At 42.8% G+C, this 22,439-nt stretch overlaps 1 protein-coding gene across 2 annotated transcripts in view; it reads left to right on the top strand.

Annotated features, from left to right (window-relative positions):
* MICU1 (mitochondrial calcium uptake 1) overlaps positions 1 to 22,439 on the top strand; it is a 203,303-nt gene that overhangs the window by 159,223 nt on the left and 21,641 nt on the right. The window lies entirely within an intron of this gene.

The following is a 22,439-nucleotide window of genomic DNA, read 5'->3' as shown; positions in this document are numbered from 1 at the left end:
ACATTACACATGAGCTCCCTGCATGTAGAAAACAGATCAGGGAGAGAGCAACCCATCTTGTTAATATGCTAGTTTTATACATGCTGGGATTTGTCTTTTGCAGGCCAACCTTCAAAAATTAGTTGGAAAATGAGTTCTTCTTTTGAGAACCAAGATAGGAAGTACTCATAGGAAGTAAAAAGCTGGTTGGTTTTTTTTAGTTTTCTTACCTACAGTCTAAAGTGGTACACTCTAGGAAAGACTGTACCTCATGAATTTGTAGTGAGCAGTAATTAGTTATGTCATAATCCAGGTTAAGGAAGTTTTACAAAGCATCTTCACATGCTCATCCTAGTTTCTAACCTCTTAAAGATTTGGGACGAGCCAGGCTCCAACTCAGCCCTCAGCATCTCCAGATTAGCTGGAGGCCATATAGTTATGATCATATGGCAAATAGCTGCAGCACTGAGGGACTGACCTGCCTTGGGAGTGCGTACTTAAGCTTCTGGGTGCTTGCTTACTCACTCCTCTGGGTTGCTGTCTCTCAAGACAGCTGAGATCCCTGGTAAGTGCTGCAAGGACTGGGACCCCCTACCTGACCCTGAATCCAGAGAGAGGCTACAGTCAGTCTTGCAGCCTCTTGCATCAGCTCCTGGCTGGGCATAAAAGCCTGACTGCCATTGGGCAGTGGGTCTGTCACCGACAGGTCTGCCACCAAAGGAGTGACACCAAAGGGAGTTGTCTCTTGAGGAGTCCTGAGGGCGAGGCCGCTATCCCCTTCTATTTTTTTAAAGGAAAAAAATCTAGAGGAGACTGGTAGTAGGGAGGGTGTAATTCATGTGCAGGGTGAGACCCTGTGCATTGAACTGAATGTTAGGAGAAAGTCACCGGATGCCTTCAGAGTGAAAGTCTGTAACTGACAGAAGGCTGGCCTTCACTGTGTTTGAGATGGGGCGGGAGGAGTAGATGTGTCCTGTGTGAAGATAATGAGTGGGTCTGACTGTTCTCAGTTCTCTCAGAAACCTACTGGGATAATTGGTTCAGGTAGGTTTTGTTGGTGGGCTCTTGCTGGGTCCATATCAAGTGTTTAGGAGGAGTCTTAGTAAGGAGGGGCATGGGTGATGCCACCCCAATTTCAGTGATCCTGGATTGAGGAAGGTATAGCCATGGGAAGGTAGTGAGCTACCATAGAAGTCAAAGGCAAGGCTATCTACACCTTATTCCTTGCTTCCTCTCCTCCCATTAGCAGGTTTCTCATTGTCCATCTGCCATGCCCACTGGCCAGTGTGTACTGTTGCTAAATGCCAGATCAGTACACAATAAGACCACACTTATTGATGATTCAATCATGCTAATTTGGTGTGCATTACCGAGACCTGGGTGGGTAAGCTGGGAGAAGTTGATCTGACACAGCTTTGCCCACCTGGGTACTCGGTGCAACACCAGCGCATGCTACAGGGCTGGGGGGTGGGGGGAAGGGATTGCTGTAGTCTATAGAACTTCCATCTCTGTCACCAGGAAACCACTCTATCTTGGAGCTGGCTGTGAAGGCCTGCACCTAATGTCAGGCCAAGGAGACAGTAAGCTAGGGTTGCTGCTAGTGTACCATTCACTCTGCTGCCTGGCAGCTTCTCTGGCCAAGCTGGCAGAGACTGTCTCGGATGTGCTTGGAGGAGCACAGAATGATGGTCCTGGGTGATTTCAGTGCCCATGCTGAGGCTGCCTCTAGTGTTCCAGATTCAGATATCATGGCCTCCATGATGACCATTGGGCTGTTTCAAGTTGTCACTGGCCCAACACCCTGGCAGGCACACCCTCAACTTGGTTTTTCCTCCAGATGGAGGAAGGGGTAGTCTGGAGATAGGGAGAGTGGATGTCACCCCATTGTCATGGTCAGACCACTTCCTGGTGAACTTTAGACTTAAGGCTCCAATCCTCTCTTCCAGGGATGGTGAACAGATTAAGATGGTCCACTTCAGGAGACTAATGGAATCCACAGGATTCCTGAATGCCTTGGGGGAGTTCCCAGTTGATAAAGCAGATGACCTGTTGTCACACTGTGAAACAACGAGACGCGTTGGGCTCTTGACACGGTTGCCCCTGTGTGCTCTCTCTGGCATGGTGGAGCCCAGTTTGCACCTTGGTACACCAGTGAGCTAAGGGCAATGAAACAGGCTAGACAACGACTAGAGCACAAGTGGCAAAAGACGTGCTGTGAGGCTGATTTGGCACGAGTAAAACATAACTGTGCCTACTGTGTGGCAGTGAGGGCAGCGAAGAAGGCCCACTTCTCTGCTACTATCGCATCCTCAGGTAGCCGTCCTGTGGAGTTTTTCCATATTGTCAGGGGTCTGTTGACATCAACTCCAGGAAATGGAGTTTTAGACCCTTTGGAGGCCCACTGTGAATTGTTTGCAAGGCACTTTGAGGGTAAAGTTGCTCACCACCGTAACCATCTTGATGCCCTATCCACATCTACTGTAGTCCCCAATGAGGTGTCCAGTGCAATGTCTGCTGCAACTTCTTGGAATCGATTTCAGTTGATGAGCCTGATGACATAGACAGGGTGCTTGTGACAATGCTGCCAGCAACGTGTCCTCTCGACCCTTGCCCTTCTTGGCTTTTTAAAGCTTCCCAAGGGTATGCCCTCGGCCCCTCAGGAGCCAAGGGGTGCATGCTTCAGACCCAATTCCCCCACCTTGGGCAATTGATCTGGAACCCAATTCCCAATTTCCCCTTGCCAAGGCTGTGCAAACCAACACCAACCCTGCAAGGTAGAAGATAGGCTGCCACCACCCCTTCATCTGGTTCCACTCTGAGTTTAGGGGAACCCAGAGCCCAGAAATAGGTAAACCAAGGATTCCTAAAGAGCCAAACAAGCACTCCTTGTCCAGAAGCCTCTGGTAAAGCCAAAATCAATCCCTTCTTCTTGGTAGTTATGGTCAGTGGTCAAGGTACTGGATTCAGAACCAAATTGGTCGCACTCAATGAATACACAAGGATAATAAGAAGTAGCTTTAATAAAAATATAAGTGCACATTTAATATATAGCAGCAAAACAATTCCTCAAAACCACACCCAACCAGGGGTTCAGGTATAACATAAGAGAGTTCAACACATAACAGAAAATCATAAACTAACTAGCCTATTCTACTTAATGAAGAGGTAGTTGTTGGTAAATCTCATCTCTCCTCAGAGAGACACCAACATAGTAAGAAGCAGTGGAACCCCACATGGCATCCAAAGAACAAGCAGGGGAACATTCCAAGAACGCCCAGGGGAACAAAAGCTATGGGTCTCTCCCCCTATACTTAAGGAAAAAGGCACACAACGGTTCAGGATGAATCAGCCAATCAGGGGGCTTTCTGATGCAATCATATTCCCGAAGCTACTTCATTTTTTCACGCCTTGCAGGCCCCCCTCCCTTCTCTGATCTCAACCTTCTCAGGCCCGCATGGCCTTGAGTACCAGGCTCCCAGCAGATTAGCAGAGATAAACAGGTGTTTCTGTTCAGGCCTCCCAACTGCTTGCAGCTGGAAACGAAACTTAAAATTTTCCTCACAGAGTCCTGTCTCCTTCCAAGATGTAACTCCCACAATTCCCTGTATCTGAGCCATGTTACAAGAAACCTAGGTTAACAAATTTGCAAGTTCATGACAGAGGGGGTTTGACAGAGTGGATCCAGAGTGTGGTCAACATGTTGTTGCAGGAGGGAGTGGTTCCAGCCACCCTGAAAGAGGCGGTAATTTGACCGCTCCTGAAAAAGCTCATCCTGAACCCATTGGTTTGTGACAGCTACTGCCCAGTCGCAAATATTCCCTTATCAGGGAAGGTGATCGAGAGGGTTGTGGCGCAGCAATTGCAAGTGCTCTTGGATGAAACAGATTATCTTGACATATTCCAATCTGGGTTCAGGCCTGGTTATGGGACTGAATTGGCCTTGGTTGCCCTGATGGATGACCTTTATCAGGAAAAGGACAGGGGGAGTGCGACCCTATTATTCTTACTTGATCTCTCAGTGGCTTTTGATACCATTGACCATAGTATCCTTCTGGGCCAACTTGGTGAGATGAGTATCAGAGGCGCTGTTTTACAGTGGTTCTGTTCCTATCTCCAGGATCATTTTCAGAGAATAGCATTGGGTGATTGTCTTTCGGCCCCCTGGCAGTTGTGCTGTGGTGTGCTGCAGGGTACCATCTTGTCCCCCATGCTGTTTAACATTGAAATGAAATCCTTGGGAGCGGTCATCAGGAGATTTGGGGCGAGGTGTCAGATGTATGCTGATACCCAGGTCTGTTTCTCTATAACATCTGAATCGGGAGATGCCATGCAAGCCCTGGACCAGTGCCTGGGCTCGGCAGTGGGCTGGATAAACCAATAAACTGAGTCTGAATCCTGACAAGATGGAGGCACTGTGGGTTAGTGGTTCCTGAGTTAAGATAATTGGTCAGTTGCCTGGTTTTAATGGGGTCTTACTCCCTCTGAAAGAGCAGGTTCGTAGTCTGGGGGTGCTCCTGGATCCATCTTTGTTGCTAGAGGCCCAGGTGACCTCAGTGGCTAGGCGTACCTTTTTACCAGCTTCAGCTAGTAAGACAGCTGTGGCCATTTCTGGACTGGGATAGCCTTACTACTGTTGTCCATGCCCTGGTAATCTCCAGGTTGGATTGCTGTAATGTGCTCTATGTGGGGCTGCCCTTGAGGTTTGCCCAGAAGCGGCATCTGGTGCAAAATGCAGTGGTGCAAATGGTCACTCCGCTGCTGAAAGAATTGCACTGGCTGCCTGTTAACTACCAGGCTAAGTACAAGGTTCTGGTTTTGATGTACAAAGCCCTATACAGCATGGGACCAGGATACCTGAAAGATTATCTTACCCCTTATATACCCAGTCAGTCACTGAGCTCTGCAGGTGAGGGCCTCCTGCAGATACCATCTTATCAAGAGGTCCGTTCAGCACAACATAGGAAGCAGACTTTTAGTATTGTGGCACCTACCCTTTGGAATTCCCTCCCCTTAAATATTAGACAGGCGCCATCTCTGTTATCTTTTTGGTACCTACTGAAGACCTTCCTCTTTCAACAAGCTTTTTAAGTAGAGACCTTAACTCAGTCTGTGTCTGTTGGAATTTCTTTTTAAGATGTTTTTTAAGTGTTTTTTTTTTTAAAAAAGATGTTTTGAAAGATGTTTTGTTTTAATATATTTTAATGTCTGTTTTTATTATGTTTTATAGTGTTTTTAGTATTTTTGTTTGCTGCCCTGGGCTCCTACTGGCAGGAAGGGTGTAATACTACTACTACTACTACTACTACTACTACTACTACTACTACTACTACTAATAATAATAATAATAATAATAATAATAATAATTGTCATCTCTGGGTGACTATGGGAGTGCTGCATTTAGATGCTTCTCTCCCAGTGCTCTGTGTGGTCATCACCCAGCTCAGCTGGACTCCCACTTGCGGAGGATGTGCCTTTTTTGTTGCAACACTTGTTATAAAATGTAGAGTGTGCTAATTTCCTATCCAGCCAACATCACATGTTGGCATGCAGACAATGTTTGCAGCAGACTTTATAAAAAAAGTGATGTCATTTGCAGATCAACTTAAATTTCACTGCACATCTTGTTTTCGGTGCTAAAGTATGCTACAGCAGATTCTCTTAAACTTTCCCAAAGCTGCTGCAAGATTTTCAGACAGTGAATGATACTAGTGGAAATAGAAATGAGGCAGGTTATAAATAAATATAAAAAACCCAATATTTATTTATTTATTTTATTTTTATCCCACCCTTCTTCCCAGTAGGAGCACTTCATGCTGATGTAAACATTAATTTTTTACACTGTCCCAATTCTGTGCGAGTGTTCCATGTTGTCAGTGGATGTGGGCATAACAGAGGAAAGCTCAATCTTATGAAAATGGAAGTTGGATTTGGGTGCAATTTTGGAAAGGCAATTTTGATGGTGATGATCAGAATTGGGGACAGTTATGATGAGGATTAATAGTAATTATTATTCAGGCAAGCTCTACTCAGTTTGATGACATCGTATATTTATCCAAGGTTATAAATGAGATCACCCAAACAAATCATCAGTTCCACTAAATAAAGGAAAATCTATGTTGCTGTTTCTCACACACGTATCTAAATAACATAAGACGTTAATTGTCTGATCGTTTTTTTGTTTGATCATTAAATACAATCTAGGAATGCATTCGTTCTTATTCCCAGACCCATGGTAGTATGCTCTATTTGTGAAGATTTAGAATTGAAAATTGAAAAGAGTGGATGGGAAATAAATAGTATAAAATGCTATTGCCTGCTTTCCATTTCCTTCCCTTAGCCATAATCACTGATATTTTTCCACCACCACCCCAACAAAAAATATATACATAGGAATAAAATAATATGCCAGTCCAGTTCTTTAAATCTTTTAGGTATAATTTCCAACAATGAAATAGCCACCATTAAAAAAAAACCACCCTTCAAAAGCAAATACCTTTGGTAAGTCAATGGAGTTTGGTGTATATAGTTCTAAATATATGGAACCATCTTACCTTTCAAGTGCTACAGTTCTGAATACAAGGGTCATGATCTTGACAGGTGAAACATATGTAAATTTCTTTGAGAGATTCTTTCCTGTTGCAGAACCACCAAACTGCTCTTTGAACTCTACCATCCACCCCATTTCTGCAGAAACACAAACTTGTATAAAGGAGAAATGTTGCCAGTGTACATGATATATTTACTTCTCCATTCCTACTACCCATACAAAACAGATCTTCCCCCTTTCTGTTTTTTGTTTAAAAAGTAGCTGGGCTTTCTATGGAAGCAGCTTTCCAGAAAGAAACACTCAGTAAAATCCAGATGCATATATACACTCTGGATTGCCTCTAGCCCTTTTTGCTATGACAGGGTTTTGGCATTTCTTTCTTAATTGCAACCCAGTTTTATGCAAAAGACATGCACGTTTCTAAAAGAAAAAAAGTCTTCATTATGCCTTGCAAAGTATTTGCTTGCATTAGGTATCCATCCCCAAAGTGTCCTGTTTTACTTGGTAGACTTAACAACCAATAAGATGGATGAATGATCATACTAAATAAATAAAAACAGAAACTTGGGTTGCTGGGATCTACTCCACTAACTTGGTTTAGCTTTTTTTTAAAAAAAAAAGTTTCCCCCCCTAGAATTGTAATATAAGCATTGCTAGCAAGTAATTTCCAAACAAAAATATACATGATGAACTGTTGTGGGTGACTTTCCCATGCTTTGTATCTCCACACTTCTGGCTTGTCTGAAATAGCATTTTTGTATATCATTCCACCGTCCAGGGACAGATGTATGAGCTAATAGTGCATTAGAAACTTGCACATATTTCTTGAGCAAGGAGAGGTAAGTTCTCTTTTGGATGAGACATTGAAAACCATAGAGCAGGGGTAGGGAACCTCAGGCCTGGGGCGCAAATGTGGTGCTCCAGGCCTCTCTGTCAGAGCCTTGGGACTCTGCCTGTGCTACACTCTTCCTCAGACCACACCTCTTGCCAACCCTGCCCCTGGTTGGAACTGTGATAATGTATCTTGCTTGCCTGGATGGAGAGAAGAGGTTTGGGGGTGGGGGTGGGGCTACAGAGAAAACCTCTGGTTTCTGTATGGCTGGAAGGTAGCCTGCTGTCATCCACTGTGTCCACATTTGCCTCTGGTATGTGGCTCTCAAAAGGTTGTCCACAAGGGAATGCAGTCCTTGGGCTGAAAACACCATCATTTCCAAAGCCTTTCTGGGGCAAAAAACTAACATGTATTTCAGAGAAGTCTGATTAGAGTGTGAATCAATAATTTCTACAAATATCGGGGGCGAGGCAAGGAATCTGTATTTTGAAAGCAAGTGCAAAGATGTTTAAGTCTGAAGAAAGCAAGAATCTGGCCATTTTCCCATCTTGTAGCACCAGTATGCATTGTGTTTTTCATGAAGAACACCAAATGCTGTGTTGATTCATTCCACCCTCTGCGATTTTGATTGTTGTGATAAAATATAGCCCCGTTCGCTGAAATCAAGAAATAATTCCAGCAAGAAACACTGCAACTTCCAGGAAGGAGTATTAGGAACAATCTCAGTGAGGGAAGGGATCCCTGGAAATCATCACTTTTGCTGCTGTTATTTTTCTCTCCACTGGCAAGTTAAAAGAAAGTGCTCTTACAGTGAGGCTGTGTACACACTTTACATGTAAAGCGCATGACTTCCCCCTAATGAATCCTGGGAACTCTATTTTGTTAGGATGCTAGGCACTGTAGCTCTGTGAGGAATAAACTACAATTCCTAGGATTCTTTGGGGGAAGTCATGTGCTTTAAATGTATGATGTGTATGAAGCCTCAGACAGGCTGGGTTAGGGGTGGGGAATTTTTGACCCTCTGGATGTTGTTGGACTCAACTCCCATCAGCCCAGATGGCATAGTCAAAGGGCAGAGATAGTAGGATTGTAGTCCAGCAACTGTTGGATTGTTGACTCATACGCATTACTGTCTCTAGTAGTTTTCCATAAAGCCTGCAAGTTTGGAGAAGTAACACTGTTATGTCTTTGCTGGCTTGAGAGCAGACACTCCAAGGCCAGCCGTTGTCATGGTAACGTGAGATAGCAACTGGGAAAGTTCTAACAGAGTCTGTAAGTTGTGTTCTTCTGTATATTGCCTCTGAACTGAGAGGTTGTCTTCTGTGTTTACCTTTGGAGAGAGATGTGCCAGAAGGGGGGGGGTGACTGAAGAAACTCTACATGTATTTACTCTTAAGCCTGTTGGCCCTAATGTCTTAATAAAGACTCTTAACCTGATCTAATGCATCTGAGAAGTTTCTTGCTCAACTTAACTCCAAAGTAACGTATGCTGTGTCACTCAAGAACCGCTAACGTCAACAGGGTTATGGGCCCAGATCCACAGCGTGTTACACAAGAGTATGTTGCTGGTCTGAACGGCAGACGGAGTTCCAGAGAGGGCAGCTTGATTGATTGTGCCAGACAGAGGTGAGCAGGATGGCTGCTGTAAACATGTCTGGAGGTTTGCCGATGGAACGACTTAATGAAAAGAATTATGGCAGTTGGAAGCCAAGGATGCGTGCTTTCCTAGTAAAGGAGGATTTATGGGAAGCTATTGATGGAACACCCCCTGCACCCTTTACAGCGGCTTGGACTAGGAACGATGAGAGAGCTCAAGGTTTTATTATTCTGGCTCTATCAGACTCTCAACTTCTACACGTGAGAGATGTTACAAACGCCAAACAGATGTGGGACCGGTTGGAAGGCATTCATGTGCAACAGACCGCGGGATCTAAGCTGTGTTTGGCAAGGAAGCTGTACCAGATGCGCTTCACGGGTGAGTGCGAAATGAGTGAGCATCTCACGGAATTCAGGCGCCTATTTGCTGAGTTGCAGGTTCGAGGCATGGAACACTCTGTCCTTCAGAAGACCTATTTGATCCTGGCTTCACTTGATGGGACTTGGAATAATTTTGTTATGGGAATCAAGGCCATGCCTGATGGAGGCCTGAACGTTGAATTTATTGAAGAAAAGCTGACCCAGGAATGGCAGCGGAGGCAGGAGGCAAAGAAAAGTGCCGTGTCGAAGGAGGCAGCCGGGAGCAAGCAGGAGCTAAAGGCTTGTTATGGTTGCGGAGCTCGTGGGCATCTCCAGAGAGACTGTGCAGTCAAGCGAAACACCAAGGACGGAGGCTGGAAACAGGGAAGTGTGAACTTTGTTTGTAAACAGAAGTCTCAAGATTTAGGACCTGTTAACTGGATTCTTGACAGCGGGGCGAGCCATATATTAATCACAGACAGGAGTTTGTTTTACACTTCAGAAGATGTGCAGGACTTTGTTTTACTTGCGGATGGATCGCGTAAGAACGTGGAAGCTCGAGGACTGGTGAGATTTGATAAACTTGGAATACTGTCAGATTGTTTATTTGTACCAGAATTGGCTCATAACGTATTGTCAGTTAGAAAACTGGTGAATTCTGGGTATTGTGACGTTTGACAGAGTAAAATGTTTTGTGCAGAGAAGAGGCAAAGTTGTCTGCCAGGCAGTCATGACACAGGGGCAGTTTAGAATGTCCATGGGTGTGAAGTGTGCTGATGCCTTGAGTTTAATGGGGCGGAAAGGGAATGACGGTCAGAGCTGTAAAAAGACAGCTGTAAAAGGCACAGTCAGTGTTTACTGTTCACATGGAATCTTCATGTAATGCAGTCAGGCTGATGCCTGAAAGAGTGCCACGCAGCCGAGTTTACAAGCCACAGGGTAAGAGACGTGGCAAACGTGCACCTAGAGCACAAGAGAATGCATATTTCAGAGTTTGGTGTCCAGAAACACAGCAATTAATCCTGAGCAGAAGCATTAAAGTTGCAGAGAAGCCTTGGGATCAAAGGCAAACAGTCATTATCACAGGGTCAAGTGACACACAAACACAAGCGCAAACATTTAAACCAGATCTTGACATAAAAGTGGAAGGCACACAAATTCCTCTCAGGGATGCTTTAAATGAACTCATTTGTGGGAAACGAAGATCGAAGAAACGTAAGGCTGAGGAAATGGAGGATCCTGGGCACGCTGTGCCAAGCACAAGCTCAAATGGGGGGGCAGAGAGAGCAGAAGCCCTAGTGCCTTTAAGACGTTCTACAAGATCAAACATAGGGAAACCGCCTGAAAGATTTACTGTGGGGGTAATTACCAGCCCAGGTATGCATAAACAAGTTGAAATGGATCCTGATACACTGTATTTGACTTGTGTTCAGCCGAAATTTGATTGAATAAAGTTCTAGCTAAATGTACAGAGATGTTCTGAAATGTACTGCAATGTATTGAGATGTAATTTGGATATGTATGATGCAATGTAAAATATTACTGTATTCCAATATATTGTGGAGATGTATTGCTAAACATTATGTGTATTATGCAGTCTTAATGGAAAAAAGGGGGGTATGTTGGATTGTTGACTCATAGGCATTACTGTCTCTAGTAGTTTTCCATAAAGCCTGTAAGTTTGGAGAAGTAACACTGTTATGTCTTTGCTGGCTTGAGAGCAGACACTCCAAGGCCAGCCGTTGTCATGGTAACGTGAGATAGCAACTGGGAAAGTTCTAACAGAGTCTGTAAGTTGTGTTCTTCTGTATATTGCCTCTGAACTGAGAGGTTGTCTTCTGTGTTTACCTTTGGAGAGAGATGTGCCAGAAGAGGGGGTGACTGAAGAAACTCTACATGTATTTACTCTTAAGCCTGTTGGCCCTAATGTCTTAATAAAGACTCTTAACCTGATCTAATGCATCTGAGAAGTTTCTTGCTCAACTTAACTCCAAAGTAACGTATGCTGTGTCACGCAAGAACCGCCAACATCAACAGCAACATCTGGTGGTTCCCTACCCCTGGGCTAAGTCCTTCTAATCCAGTACTGGTAGAAGCTCTCCAATATCTCAGCTATGCGTCTTTGTCAGACCTACCACCTAAGAATCTTTAAATGGAGATTGCCTGCACAGCATGCGCTCTGTCTCTGAGATACAGCTACTCGCCTGTTACTCTGTTGGATATGACAGGAGAACCCTTGAAGCCCTTCAGTATACAGCAGACACTGCAATAATCTCTAGCCATCATTTGACCCTGTAATAAGCAAAGTCAGAGGATGTGGAATATATGCTGAGAACCAGCTGGCCAAAACACTACAAAGGTTTGACTCTTGGGAAGATGGCTGCATTCAAAAGCACGGTGTCTAATTAAGCATGCAGCCTATTGGGAAGCTGTTCAACAACTTTCGGAAGAATCAGGGGCCTATATCTAACTTGTTTTCCAATCACCCCCTTAGCAACAGCTGATTCTGATGGTGAGGCTCTGTGTGCAGCCACGGCACTCCAGATCATGAGGAGACGCATCCTGCATTCCATGTCACATTGCGGCTGTTTTTGTCCAAGTTTTTTTGTGATTAATAAAATTAGTGTTGTAGTGCGTGACTGTACATGGTGTGCACAAATGCATCCTAGAATGTAGCACACTCTTGTGTCCATGCCTAAATGTAGCACTCCATGCCATCTATTTTGTTATGTTTAGCTGTTTTGAGCAACACTTCTCATAACTGGCATTGACAGATGCTTGTTTCTTGAGGGAGGCTGGCAGTACCCTGTGGAGGAATATTTTTGCCACAATTGCAGGATACAGGCAGAGCACAGCTGGATCTCTTCTGTCTTTAGCTCTAGTGAACATAGAATTATAGTCATAACCCATCACAAGCTGAGAGGACAATTGAACATTTGCTAGAAAACACTAATGCTAGTCATAACTCATGTTCTTACAGTTCCTTTAGAGAGGAAAATGTAAGGTTTGGATTGCAGCTGCAGGGGACTAAAATTGCTGGGGATACAGAGGGAAGACTGATAGCCAAAACCCTTGCTGGTAATGCATTTACCATTCTAATCAGTGACCTTGAAGGAGCTTCTTGCTAATTAATTTTTTCTTAGCAAACTGAAAATTATCTCTGTTGGTAAGAATTCTTTATTTTGCTCCCTACCCTGGAATCAGTAATGAGTCCAGTCTGTGGTTTAAAAAGAGGAAGACCACAGCAGTATTTGTCTCAGCCCTTTTTTTTTTTTACAATATCTGCTTTAACTTTTTTCTTCTTGTAGAAACCTTTATGGTAACTTCCCACAAGCTCAATGTGTATGAGGCATATGTTGTTGTGGCTGAGCTGAAACCACTACAGACATTTTTTGCATAGCATAAACAGAGGTTCCCCCCCCCTTTTTTTTTTTTGCTGAATTTGGGTGTATGGTGAATTTTTTTCATTCCTACCTCATCAAAAGAGCAATATTTGATGTGAAAATGCTGGGATACAAAAATTCAATTTAGCCCTAAATATATTTTCCTTTTTTTAGTAGTTTCTGTCTTTTAAACTTGGGTCTGTCTGGAACAGAATCTCATGGTATAATCGACTAATTTTAAAAGCCTAAAAAAACTGGCCTATAGACTTAAATATTACTGTCAGATTACACATTTTAAATCCTGAAAATCCTAATTAACTTTCTGGTTTGCTGAGTGCACATTGAATTTGTTAGCTGTGTATCTGCCCAGCAGCATGACAAATCAGGTCACATTAATTTGAGTGTTTAACCTTTGGCATCCAGTATTGCAAAGAGCTCAACCAGGGCTCACAATTTGGAAGTGATCACTGTGTGATCTGCCAGAGTACATTTTTCTTTATAAATTAAGATATTTTTCCTCCCCTGAAGCAGCATCAAGAAAACAGTGTTGCTCCAGAAGACAATCTAAAGTCCACTCCATTTGTCAGAACTTTAATTATTTTTCACTTTTGTATCTCGCCTTCCTTCAAGAATCTTAGGGCTTTTTATCCCCATAACAACCATCTGAGATTGGTTAGTGTAAAAGTATGATTTGCCCAAGGCTGTTTAAGACATATATAGATGCGTTACTTAAGCACAGTAACTTGACTTGAGCAATATTTTGAATACCTAAAGCATGGTTATAGATGGGCTGAAAATTAAAAAATGAAACCATAGTCTGAGGCGAGTTGCTAAACCATGCAAATCACGGTTAAAGCAGTTTCCCTGCCTCCCTAGTCTCTTGCTTGCAAGGTGACAAGCAAGTCTCACTGGTATTTCCCCAAATATGTTCTCTGCAAGGCAGGACTTATCTAGGCAAGCTAAACCATGGTTTCACGGTATGTTTAGGAACTTACCGTGGTAAAAGCGACAAACTGTGGTTATTGGTCATAAGAGTTTTAAGGTTTTTTGTCTGTTGAGCTTCATGGTCAAGTAGTGATTTGAACTCTGGTCTTCTAGTTCATGTCCAGCACTCCAGCCAGCTGTGATTATTAGTAACAGGGTGCAGGTGCAAGAATACTCAAGATATTTAAAAAAAATTTTTTTTTAATCCTAAACATATATGGGAAGTAAACTCTTTTAGTCACCAGTTGGTATGGCATGGGTGGACTGGTACAAAACATTATTACAAAAGTAAAACCGAATTTATTGAAGGAAATCACCAGTTTACATCGCATTAAAAGGGGAAAAGGTTCACAAAACATATTTTTCTTCACTGAATTTTTTGAATGGAGTTGAGCTCATTCCTTTTCAGAACCAAGGCATAAACACTCAAGTAGTCAACTCCATTTGGAACACACTTAAACTCTCTAGGCAAGACAAAGCTTCACTTGGGGAGGACTTTTTGACGACTGCATACCACCTTCAGGATCAGAGGCAGTATGCCTCTGAATTCCAGTTGCTGGAGAACAACCATAGAAGTGGGCAAGTACCCTCATGTCTTGCTTGTGAGCTTCCCCGCAGGCATCTGATTGGTCCCTGTGGGAAGCAGGATGCTGAACTAGATAGGTCTCTGGTCTAATCCAGCAGGGCTCTTATGGTCTTGAAAAATGCTCAAATTTAAAATATTATTTAGGAGTGAAAACCTTAATCATTGGTCAGGCAGAAAAGATTTGACCAATGAAAACAAGAATTGGGAAACTTTCCCAGTGCAGGAACAGATTAAACTCCCAATCATAAAAGAAGATTCAAAAGTAGGAGTGGCCTGCCTTTTATGAAAGATATGACCTCCCTTGACCATGTGACTTGTGAATCTACACCTGGCTCAGAGGAGGGTGGCTGTTCCAATGCCTCAAATGACATTACCCAAAAAAACAGGGTAACCAGGGGGATGAAGGGGAAGATATTGGGGATGCCTCCTACTGCATGACAGACTTGAGTGTGCACGCACACATCCAAGCAAACAGGCTGTTTGCTAATTGGATCTTTAGGCCTTTGGAACTAGTCTTTATTTATTTATTTAAATAACCATATGTATGAATGTGGTAGAATGGAAGAAATGTGGAACTGACTGAGTTACTTGACCAACTGATAAAAGTGAAACTAATTTCCTCTACACCAGTACACTGCATTGGCTTTCAGTGGGAATTATACTGAAATTCATACTTTGTACTTGAAAATTTCACATAGGCAGGATGATTACACGTTAATTGGCTGGAGAAATTAATAGCCAATTTGTTCCCAGGGTATTGCAGTACTACTGTCTGACCCTGAGAGATAAAACCTGCTGCAATTAGCAGCTGTCACACTATGTAGTTTCTGTTAACAACAGCTTAAGATGTAGTTAGAATCTTCTAAGGTGTATACAGTAGATTTGAAGTATTAGCTTTAAAGCTACAATAAGAATTTGAAGGAGGCAAAATGCAGTACGTATAGATTCACAATGCACACAGATGTCCCAATCTTCAAAAACGGCAAAAAAGGAGGAACCTGGGAAGTACAGACCAGTCAGGCTGACATCAATCCCTGGGAAAATTCTGGAGCAGATTATAAAGCGGTCAATCTGAAAGCACCTTGAAAACAATGCAGTGATTACTAGAAGCCAACATGGATTTATCAAGAACAAATCCTGCCAGACTAGTCTTATCTCGTTTTTTGATCAGGTAACCTCTCTCGTAGACTGTGGGAATGCTACAGACATAATATATCTCGACTTCAGCAAAGCTTTTGACAAAGTGCCCCATGATACTCTGATTAGCAAGCTAGCTGAATGTGGGCTGGATGGAGCAACTATCAGGTGGATCCACAGTTGGCTACGGAATCGTACTCAAGGAGTGCTTATGAATGGTTTCGTCTCAAACTAGGGGGAAGTAACGAGCAAGGTACTGCAGGGCTCAGTCCTGGGCCCAGTGCTCTTCAACATTTTTATTAATGACTTGGATGAGGAGATGCAGGGAATGCTTATCAAATTTGCAGATTATACAAAATTGGGAGGAATAGCTAATACCTTGGAAGACAGAAAAAATTCAAAGGGATCTGGATAGGCTGGAGCATTGGGCTGAAAACAAAAGAATGAAATTAACAGGGATAAGTGCAAAGTTCTACACCTAGGAAAAATAAACCAAATGCACAGTAATAAGATGGGGGATAATTGGCTCAGCAATACTACATGAAAGAAGGATCTTGGGATTGTTGTTGATCACAAGCTGAATATGAGCCAACAATGTGATGTGGCTGCAAAAAAGGCAAATGCTATTTTCGGCTGCATTAACAGAAGTTATCGTTTCCAAATCACACGAAGTATTGGTTCCCCTCTATTTGGCACTGGTTAGGCCTCATCTTGAGTAGTGCATCCAGTTCTGGACACCACACTTTAAGAAGGATGCAGACAAACGAGTTCAGAGGAGGGCAACGAGGATGATCAGGGGACTAGAAATAAAGCACTATGAGGAGAGACGGAAGGAACTGGACAAGTTTAGCCTTGCAAAGAGAAGACTGAGGGGAGATCTGATTGATCTGATTTGATTTATATCCCGCCCTTTCTCCCAGTAGAAGCCCAGGACGGCAAACAAAAGCACCAAAATCACTTTAAAAATTATAAAAACAAACTTCAAAATATATTGTTGTTGTTGTTGTTATGTGCCTCCAAGTCGACTACGACTTATGGTGATCCTATGAATGAGCGACTCCAAGAGCATCTGTCATTCAAAATATATTAAAACATAACCATTAAAAACATTTTAAAACAAAACATCTTTAAAAACATTTTTAAAAGCTTTAAAAACATTTTTAAAAGCTTTAAAAACATTTTTTAAAAGCTTTAAAAATAGATTAAAAAGCATTTCCAACACAGACGCAGACTGGGATAAGGTCTCTACTTAAAAGGCTTGTTGAAATAGGAAGGTCTTCAGTAGGCACCGAAAAAATAACAGAGATGGTGTCTGTCTAATATTTAAGGGGCGCCATTACAGTAAAGGTCCATTTCCTATGTTGCGCGGAACAGACCTCCTGATAAGATGGTATCTGCAGGAGGCCCTCACCTGCAGAGCGCAGTGATCAACTCTGTATTTAAGGGATAAGGTGGTCTTTCAGGTATCCTGGTCCCAAGTCGTTGAAAGATTGCCACAAAGACAAGGACCAGGATCTCTTCTTGATCGTCCCAAAGTGCAGGACACAATAATGGGCTCAGGTTACAGAAAACCAGATTTCATCTGAACATCAGGAAAAACTTCCTAACCGTTAGAGTGGTACGATAATGGAACCAATTACGTAGAGAGATGGTGAGCTCTCCAACACTGGAGGCATTCAAGAGGCAGCTGGACAGCCACCTATTAGGTATGCTTTAATTTGGATTCCTGCATTGAGCAGCGGGTTGGACTCAGTGGCCTTATAGGCCCCTTCCAACTCTACGATTGTATGCTTCTTTGTAAAATCAGGCACTGCACATGTTGGCAACATGTTTAGTCATTGATGGAAAGTAAGTTCTAATATACAGGCTTTAGAACAAAATGGATCCATTTCAGTCGGGCTTCAGGCCTGGACATGGGACTGAAACAGCCTTGGTGGATGATATGAGGAGAGCGTTTGATAGGGGTGAATGCACCGTCCTCGTCCTCCTGGATCTCTCAGCGGCTTTTGATACCATTGACCACAGTATCCTTTTGGACCGATTGGAGGGGTTAGGCATAGGGGACAGTGTTTTGCAGTGGTTCCGTTCCTTCCTTTCTGATAGGTACCAAAGAGTAGCACTGGGGGATGAGGTTTTGGACCCTTGGCCTCTCACCTGTGGGGTGCCGCAGGACTCCATCCTCTCCCCGATGCTATTTAACATCTATACAAAGCCACTGGGGGCTATCATCAGGAGATTTGGGGCTGCAGTGTCACCAATATGCGAATGACATGCAGCTCTATCTCATTTAAATCTTCACTGAGGTTGGCTGTAGAACCCTGTCCAAGTGCCTGGAGTCGGTGAGTGCCTGGATGGGAAGGAATAAGCTGAAACTGAGCCCTGACAAAACCAAGGTACTGTTCATGGGAGACAAGGGAAGGTTAGGGGACTTGGACCTGGTGCTCAATGGGGTACAACTGCCCCTAAAAGACCAGGTCCGCAGCCTCGGGGTCATTCTTGACTCCCAACTGTCCATGGAAGCTCAGGTTTCGGCTGTGAGCCGGGCAGCACTGTATCAACTCCATCTGATACGGAGGCTACGCCCCTACCTTCCCAATCATCTGCTCCCATCGGTGGTACATGCCCTGGTCTCCTCTCGCCTTGACTACTGTAATGCGCTCTACGTAGGGCTACCCTTGAAAATGGTCCGGAAGCTGCAACTGGTACAGAATGCGAGATCATGTAACTCCAATGCTCAAAGAGTTGCAATGGCTACCAGTTGCTTGCCGGGCCCAATTCAAGGTGTTGGTTTTGACCTTTAAATCCCTACGCAGTTTCGGCCCAGCCTATCTGAAGGAGCGCCTCCAGCATCATCAGCTATGCTGCCTAACAAGATCGGCCTCAGAAGACCTTCTCTCTATCCCACCAGTCAAAACAGCTAGACTGGTGAGAACTAGAGAAAGGGCTTTTTCAATTGTGGCCCCCACCCTATGGAACTCCCTTCCAAATGATCTCCGCCAGGCCCCCTCTACAACAAGTTTCCGCCGGGCCGTGAAGACCTGGCTCTTCAGGCACGCCTTTGGGGTGGGCTAGATTTTAACATCATTGCTTTTAGATTTTAATGTTATTGTATTGATGTGTCATTTTGTGCTATTTTGCTTATTTTGTACGTCGCCCAGAGTGACTGGTTAGCCAGCCAGATGGGCGACTAAGAAATCCAATAAATAAATAAAATGTAAATAGCTTAAGATTCAAACTGGCTTTTGTATGAAAAGATTGACGCTGTACTTATGAAACCTTAAATGTGAACATGTTTGTTTTATGAAGAACCTTTCTCTAGAGAAACCTGATTTTGTTGCATAAATCCTGAAAGTCCCTCTGTCTGTCTCAGGGCTCCCTTTAATTTTATCTTTGCTATCAAGAATGTTGCATGATTTAGAGAGTGTGCATAAAAGGTAAAATCAAATTGCTGTGGGATTCATCATTGCTGATCAGGGGGGGAAATAACAAAGCTGTCAGAAGAATGTAAATAGACTGGGAAAGAAAATGGGCAAAAAAATATTTTAGCAATTGAGTGAAACTCGGGAGAGGCTAGAAGGATTTCTGTGAGCCTTACAGCTAAGTATGGAAGTGTATCAATTAATAAATGCCAAAAGCAAGCAAAAGTAATCTTCTGCAGATAGATAAGAAAGAGAGGCTCTTGTAATTGACTGCGGTAAGTACAAATTAAAGCTATGAAAGCCATGACCGTGAAAATAAAATAAACTCACATTGACTAAAAGCAAGGATAAATCAAACAACATGCTACAACATTTGAGAAGCGGAAATGAAAACTCAGCAGAACAAGTGTGAGTTATAATTACTGAAATTTTATTCAATTAATGATTTCATTCTGCTATACCAAATAATTTACAGCTTGATTATATTGTACCACTTTAAAGTTGCATGACACAAATGTGGACAGCTCACAGTAGCCTAAGTGACCTGTCCCTGACAAGTGGGATTGAATGGTCTAGAGTCCTAAAAATCCCCCTGACCTCTTAATATAAGTGTTTTGCTGCCTTAACGTGGCACAAGCACTGAGGCAGCAGTGGCTCTTCAATGTCTTAGTTCATTGGTCCATTGAGTTCTCTCTCTGTACCCTTCAGAAACTCTTACCATATACCAAGGGTTCTCAAACTGTAGTCTGCAGATTACCAGTGGTCCACAAGCTTCATTTAGGCAGTCTGCAGGTGTGTCTGGATTTGTGGTTGAAGACAGGAGATGGCACATCATTGCATTAAATATTCATATGGATTTTTCATTGTATCTTTATTGCTTCTTTGATTCCTTATATTGTATTTTATTGTATTACAATTTGAATTCTATGGAATTCAAATTGTAATGCAATAAAATACAATATTAGAAGAAATAAAAGAAGCAATAAAAATACAATTAAAAAGCCTACAGCATCTAGCACAATGCATTACAAACGCTAAAACAGGCAGAAATCATTAAGTGGTCCACCAAGACCCTCAACAATTTTCAAGTGGTCCGTGGGGGGGGGAGGAGTTTGGGAACCACCAGCCTTATATACAGTTGCACTCCCTGAACATTGGCAGAGCCAGATACAGAGCATGAAGCCTGTTGTATTAATGGAGGCTATGCTCTGAAGGATGACCAGACTAGAGATAGGTCTGCACCTGCTTTTCAGTAAGTGAATATCTTAACTTGGGCAACTACGTAGGATAATAAGCAGCAAGTTATGGATCAAAGGAAACCTATATTATATAGCAATAGCCGGTTTGGCATTGTTCTGTTCTCTAGGACTCCTTGGGCTGAAGTTTTACTGAACTGAGCTTGTCAACTCCTGAATTTTATTAACCATCGTATGGAATGGACTATAGCTTAAGCAGAAGTGGGAAAACTGTGCCCCTCCAGATGTTGTTGGCCTGCAACTCCCAAGATCCCAGTCATGCTGACTGGGGCTCATGGGAGTTTGGAATCCAACAGCATCTGAAAGTCCACAGCTTCTCTGCCCCTGACATAAAGTTATCCAAGAGTGATTTTATAATGCTTTGATTTATATCACATATACAGAGCTTCGAAGATTACTTTTAAAAAGTAATAAATTATAGTTACAGTTACATGGCCCAAAAAGTAGTAATTGCCATTACAATTACAATTGCTCTGAAAGTAACTGATTACTTTTCCTCCAAAGTAATCACTACAATTACAATTCAGTTACTTTAAGAAAAACGCCTACAAGGTGCTGGCCTTGGCTGCTGCACATCTGAGTAGCCTAAAACAACATTAAAAATAAACAACCACATACAGAGGTAGTAGAATAATTCTTTTTATTCATAAGATAGCAATGGTGGTCTCTCCGTTGGTAAGGGTGGTGGGGAGGAAGGCAGAGGCCACTACTCAGATCTTTGCACATCAAACCAAGTGCAACCCCACTTAGCCAGCCAGCATAATCTCTGTCTCTTAACCACCTCCCAGACCCTGCCCTGCCACCAACTAAGGGACAATCACCCAAGCAAACATTTTCCCCTGAGATGCAAAAAAGTTAAAATACTGCAAATGCACCACAGTAGCCAGAGAGGGTGGTGTGTGCCAAGTGCAAACACAGTATTTTCTCTCTCTCTCTCTCTCTCTCTCTCTCTCTCTTTCTCTTCTCTCTCTCTCTCTCTCTCTCTCTCTCTCTCTCTCACACACACACACACACACACTCACACATGTTGTCATATTTCACCTTTTTCTTAATCTCCCTTCTGCTGCTGCCTTCTTCTCCTCCTTTATCCATGTTCTTGACCTCTGGATCCTTTTTTCCTTCACTCCATTCTTCACCACCACTATCAGTTTTTTTAAATACTTGTTTTCTCCACTCCACCCCGTCTCACTCTCCGCCTCCTCCGTCGCCTCCTGCCCATCCACAGAGCATGAGGAAAGAACGACACTGCACAGAAGCCCAGTTTGAGGCACATGATTTTCATCCACAAATCAGAGGAGCAGAAGACTTCCCCTGCTCCCCACCCCCCAGTAATGCCCAAAAGTAATTCTGGAAACGTTACAATTACTCCACAAAAGTACTAAAATTACTCCTAGTTCTATTACAATCAAAATGTAAAGGAATTACCCACTCGTTACTCAAAAAAGTAATGAATTACAAGTAATTCGTTACTTGTAACTAGTTACTTCCACTCTCAGCACATATATATTGGCAAAGTGTATGATTTAACATCTGCACTTTCACTACATTAATATTTGGATTATTTGAAATGTTATTGATTCTTGAATGAAGACTAAACGTACATTTGCTTGAATGAGGCCTTTTTCGGGTATTGTAGGCACTGATGTGTTTTTTCTTGTTGAGTTTCATTCTGTGTTTTACATGCTGATGGAGTTCAGACAGGGCTTTTGATGAAAGACATTTGTACTTAGAATATCCTGGCTAAGCTGTTCTTTCTCTGTTTGTACCAGTATTTGTACTTTATATTTGAATAAAGTGAGAGCAGGCACGAAATGTGTGTATGGAGACAGATGGAATTTTGTTCGAGCATTCAGAAATGTACAAAACTGCGTGTAATGTGGTGTTTAACTGATTGCTTCCTGTTGTACAAATGTCCCTTTAACCTTCCAGATAGCTTTTCTGTGGGCAGGGGATTCATCAACCTCCTTTAGAACAGGCTAAAATCTAATTTAGGCTAAACCTAAAATCATTTAGGTTAGTTGGAAATATTTTCAAGAGTCTCAACCACCACTACCACCGCTGTATGTGAAAAGAAAGATGGTTATATCGTGCTTGCCATAACTGAAAAGGGCTTTGCATCAAAAGTAATAACACAAAAATACTCCAAGGTCACTCTTAATTTCAGCATTTAATTTCATTGCTGGTTTTGCTTGACAACTATAGACCCTAGAATGGGCTTGTTTTTCTGCCTGCGGAAATCTGGGCCTACTAAAACATCCCTCATAGTTCTTCAGGCCTTCTGTGTGTTCAGTGCGCTTTTGCAGACAATTTCCCTTTTCCATCTTTTCCCGCCTTCCCACCCCCATAATGGAACAAAATTA

Source organism: Rhineura floridana, chromosome 7 (genome assembly GCF_030035675.1).
Source record: "Rhineura floridana isolate rRhiFlo1 chromosome 7, rRhiFlo1.hap2, whole genome shotgun sequence".
Taxonomy (NCBI): domain Eukaryota; kingdom Metazoa; phylum Chordata; class Lepidosauria; order Squamata; family Rhineuridae; genus Rhineura; species Rhineura floridana.
Note: the sequence above shows the minus strand (reverse complement) of the source record. Positions and strands in the feature narration are given on the sequence as shown.